Source organism: Artemia sp. Qi Xiang Cuo, unplaced genomic scaffold (genome assembly GCF_049724085.1).
Source record: "Artemia sp. Qi Xiang Cuo unplaced genomic scaffold, ASM4972408v1 HiC_scaffold_3138, whole genome shotgun sequence".
Classification (NCBI taxonomy): domain Eukaryota; kingdom Metazoa; phylum Arthropoda; class Branchiopoda; order Anostraca; family Artemiidae; genus Artemia; species Artemia sp. Qi Xiang Cuo.
In genome coordinates this window covers 388,020-393,564 of record NW_028300533.1, presented here as the reverse complement: position 1 = coordinate 393,564, position 5,545 = coordinate 388,020, and positions in this window count along the sequence as shown.

Below are 5,545 nucleotides of genomic sequence, written 5' to 3'. Positions count from 1 at the left end.
TTGCTAGATTTAAGGTGCTTTTGCTGGTAATTTTACAACGACTTACATTTATTGATGACAACTTTGCATGGATTTGGACTTTTCTATTTGGTTGATGGTTTGGGTATACTGTTTGGTCCTAGGTAGTTGGATGGATGTGTAAGGTGAGAGCCTTTTTCAAGTGCACATTTGTCTAATTTGGTGTATTTGGACGACAGTTTTTTTTTTTTTTTTTTTTGCTTTTGCCAATTAATTAACTAATAAAAAAAAAATAAAATATTGAAAAAATTTAACACAATGACAATCTCAGATTTTCAATCGGATGCATTTGGAGAAAAAAGGACATGTGGAAGGGCTGTTGCCCCCTGATCACTTTGGTTCTTAAAATGGCGAACCAGAAATTTCAATTTCCAATCAAATGAACCTCCTGCAAAGTTTATACGACTATTCCCTTCCATAAAACCTTATAAGCCCCCGGGGAACAACTTACAACCCTTGATTCCAGGATTTGCGGTGCTGTGTCAACCCCAAAGGCGTCGTTATATGATACATGGACTATTTTGAACAAAATGGTGATCTCAAAATACTTACCGAATTCATTTGGGGAAAAAAGGCGGGGGGGGGGTGCTAGTTGTCCTTCCATCACTTTCTACTCTATAAAATGGATATAGCACTTTTGGCTCTTAAAATGGAACTAGAACTTTCAGTTTCTAATCAAATTAGCCCAGGTGAAGTGCGGAGTTCATGTGACCACCCCTTCTATAAAAGCCTTATATGCCCCCGGGGCATAACTTACAACACTTGTCCCTGGATTCTGGGGGGTAGTGTAAACCTCAGAGCTTTGGTCTATTTTAAACAAAGTGACTATCTCAGAAATTCGATTGGATGCATTTGGGGAAAAGAGGGTGGGAGGGGGCTATTTGCCATCCGACCACTTTTGACTCTTAAAAAGGAAACTAGAACTCTTAATTTCTAATCACTTGAGTCCCCTCCGAAGTTTATACGACCACATATTCCATAAAAACCTTATATACCCTCGGAGACTTACAACCCTTACCCGGGCTCTGGGGGGTTATGTTGACCCCGAAGTTTTTGTTATCTGACCTCTGGACTGTTTCGAACAAATGACTATCTCAAAATTTTGATCGGATGCATTTCGGGAAAAGAAGGCATGGAGGAGGAAGTTGGTAGATGTCCTCCGTTCGCTTTTGAATCTTAAAAAAGGAACTAGAATTTTAGTTTCCAATCAAATGAGTCCCCTCAGAAGTTTATACGACTATCTCTTACATTAAAACCTTATATGCCCGGGGTATAGCTCACAACACTTGCTCCCGGGCTTTGGGTAGTTTTATCGACCCCCGAGTTTTTGTTATCTCATCTCTGAAGTATTTTAACAAAATGGCTATTTAAAAATTTTTATAGGATACATTTGGAGAAAACAGGCCTGGGGGGGCTAGTTGCCCTCCAATCACGTTTGACTCTTAAAAAGGGCACTTTTACTTCCGGGGCTCCAATGGAATGAGCCCCCTCCGAAGTTTATACGATCACCACTTCAATAAAACCATATTTATCGCCAGGGAATAACTTACAAAACTTGCCCCTATGCTCTGGGGGGTGACCCCTTAATTTTTTTATCTGATCTTTGGTTTATTTTTAACAAAATGGCTATCTTAAATTTTTATTAGATGTATTCTGTGGAAAAGGCATGGGGGGGGGGTCTAGGTGCCCTCCGATCATTTTTTACTCTTAAAAATGGGACTAGAGCTTCTGATTTACAATCGAATAAGTTCCCCCCGAAGTTTATGCGACCATCTTTTCCATATGAAGTGCATCTGAAAAAAGAATTATAAACAATAAAACATCTGAGCCTTATGGCCTTTATTATAGGCAACGCTGTGCCTCTGATCAAAGCCAAGTTTAAAAAAAGAGGAATGTGTGAAAAATCAGCCAAAAATAATCTGAAAACATATAGCACCATGCCCCAAGAGCCGGGGACAAGTATTGTAAGTTATTCCCTCGGGGCATATAAGGTCTTATGGATGGGAATAGTAGTATAAATTTTGGAGGAAGCTCATTTGATTGGAAATTGAAAGTTCTAGTTCCTCATTTTAAGAGCAGCAATTGTCAGAGAGCAACAGCACCCCCCCCCCTATTTTCCTCTTTTTCCCAAATACATTTGATTGAAAATTTTAGATCAAGGTCAAGGGTTGTAAGTTACTTCCCGGGGTATATTTTGTTTTTATGGAACAGGTGGCTGTATAAACTTTGGAGGAGGCTCATTTGATTGGAAATTGGAAGTTCTATATATCTAACAAACAATTAAAACTAATTAATTAAATTTGAAAACGCCATCCGTCTGTAAAATTTCAAATATTAACTAGTTGGTTTAAAAGACAACTACACCTTCAAAGAAAAGATGCAACTATATCTTTCCTTTGAAGGTGCAATTGTCTTTTAAATCAACTAGTGAATATTTGAAATTGACTAGTGAATAGTGAATTTACAGACGGATGGCGTTTTCAAATTTAATTGATTAATTTTGCTTGTTTGTTTGAACACTTCAACGTGCCAACACTGACAAAAATGTGGCAGTATCCTAAAACTTCATAGTCTTGAAACAATCAAAATACAAATCTTAGATAATTGTGAATTTTAGGCATTGGTTCAGGAGGCAGAAATTTTTTGCTTCTTGAGTCATTGATACTTCTAAGTGCTACTCCTCTCATATCAATTTCTCATACTCTTTGAATCGTATGTTACGTATCCTAAAATTAAATTATTTCTGGGCTCTCGCCTATTCCAACCTCTGAAAAGGACTGCCCTTTGAAATTTTCTCTTTAAAGGTGACGCAAGAGTGTTTGCGTTTGACGAAAGAGACCCATATAGTAAGTACAGAAGTGTTAAACAGCAATAAAGATCCACAAGCATGCCTCAATGTATCCTCTGCTTCAGAGCCATCTACAAGTGGATTACAAGCATCAGGTGAGCTAATAAACTTGCATAGTATGTCATAGTTTTTTTTTTAGCAACTTGTATTATTGTACTCAATTTTAATTGTCTTTTAGGCTTTTTTTTTGTAATTAGGCTTGACTATTAGTACAATAGGCGGCTACTTGAATTATTCTTGGATTACATTGTTTCTAATATCTAACTGTTAACAATAAATTTGAATCACATGTACAATTCAATTGGCTGTTTCAATTATTTCAGGGAAAAAAGTGAATATTAATTTTCGATTAAAATTTTCCTAATTAAATTGCTGTAACAAAATACTATTTGCTACGATTGTCGTAACCTTTCACAACAAATCGTTGTGCTTGGATTGAAATGGTATCTTGTTTGGTTTCCTATAATTAAAGAAAAAAAAAACGACACAGAAAATACACTGAGAAGCCCCTATTTTTTTTTGCATGGAAACAAAATAGGTGACCGAATTGAGTAATAAAAAATAAAGATGCACTAAAATGATATATTAATGTACCAAGTACAATGACAATTGAATCTGTCTGTTTGAATTGGTTAAAGTTAGATAAATCGGGATTTGATTTTTAATTGAAAACCTGTAGTTATGATTTTTTGGTAACAGCGGGTGTCAAATTAAAAAAAAAAGATATAAAACGTTGGTTAAAATCAGCAACAAAATAAGTTAACATATATGGCACAAACAGCTTAAAAACTAAGAAGGTGTACTTGACTTCAGAAATTGGTATGTTATCATTATTTTAATTTGTATAGATGAATAACATCGCTGATTTATTTTCATAGTTTGACGTGATACAACTGACGGAAATATGGTGCTGTCATAAAAACTTCATAGTTTTGAAAGAACTTTCAAGTATGAAGGCACAAGATGGATCCAAAGGAAATATTTTTTTTATTTTTGTTTTTATCTCTTTGTTAATAATGGTATTATGTACACATCAAGTCAATTCTTACTAGTCTTGGTTATTTATTGCTTCTGAATAGGAAGCTGATTTAGATGACTAATTGGTAAATAATTGAATTGGTAAATACAGCTAATTGAGTCTTATATCGTCATGGCCACTTTGTTGTCACCCAACAACTGAGGCTATATTCTTTGGTGACAAAAAGGAAAACTACATTAAACTGCCCCCCCCAACTCGTGTCCTCTCACGTATAAGAAGTGAAGAGCTTTTTGAATATTGCTAAGTTCAAATAAATGCTTGGATTGAAAGGGTAAATCTTGGACGGTTTCCTATAATTAAAGTGAAAAACGACAAAAAAAGATACAAGCTACTGAAAACCCTTTTTTTTGCATGAAAACCAAATAGGTGACTGAATTGAGTAATAAAAAAATGAACTAAAATAATATATTAATATACCAAGCACAATGACGATTATGACGCAGGTAAAAGGTAGCTTTAAAGAGTAGTAATACATTGGGTAGTTTTCTAAATCAACCAGTTCGTGGTAACGAACTGTAAGTAAGGAGCGACCCGGCTCAATGGTAACCTAAACTCTAGAAAACGGGATTTTGATGCAAAGAGACACATCAAAAGAATCAGATTTTAATGCTGATTTAAAATATATAAGTTTCATCAAGTTTAATCCTACTCATCAAAAGTTAAGGGCCTGAGAAAATTTGGCTGATTTTTGAAAAAAGCGGGAAAGACCCCCTAAAAGTTATAAAACCTTAATGAAAATCACGCCATCATATCCAGCGTATCAGAGAACCCTACTGTAGAGGTTTCAAGCTCCTATCCACAAAAAAGTGGAATTTTGCATTTTTTGCCAGAAGAAAGATTACGGATGCGTGTTTATTTATTTTTTTTTTTTTTCCAGAGGTGAACGTATCGACCCAGTGGTCCTAGAATATCGTGGGAGGGCTTCATTGGAACGGAAATTGAAAGTTCTAGTGCCCTTTTTAAGTTACCAAAAAATGGAGGGCAACTAGGCCCCCTCCCATGCTCATTTTTTCACCAAAGTCACCCAATCAAAATTTTGAGATAGCCATTTTGTTCAGCATGGTCGAAAATATGATAACTATGTCTTTTAGGAGGACTTAATCACCCGAAGTCCCCGGGGGGAGGGCTGAAAATTATGAACTTTACCCAGTGTTAGCATATAGTATTGGTTATCGGGAAGTATACAGACGTTTTCAGGGGGATTTCTGGTAGTGGGGGGAGGGGGGTGGGTTGGGGGTTATGTGGGAGGATCTTTCCATAAAGTAAGTTTTCATGGGGGAAGGGACATTGCTATGAAGGGGGCGCCGGATTTCCCAACATTATTTAAAAAAAGATAAGAAATTAAATAAAAAAAAAACAAGTTTTCAACTGAAAGTTAGGAGCAACATCAAAACTTAAAACGAACAGAAAATATTACGCATATGATTCGGTTCACCCCTAGTCAATACCTCGCTCTTTAAGCCAAATAGTTTTTTAGTACTTTCATAAGAGCTATTTATTCTAATTAAAGGCCTGATTACGGGGTCATTTTTAAAGAATTAGAACAAAATTCGAACTTTAGCTTAATGAGCAAGGTATTGACTAGGGGGCGAACCCCCTAATATACGTATAAAAAATATATGAATATAGAAGTTTGTTAC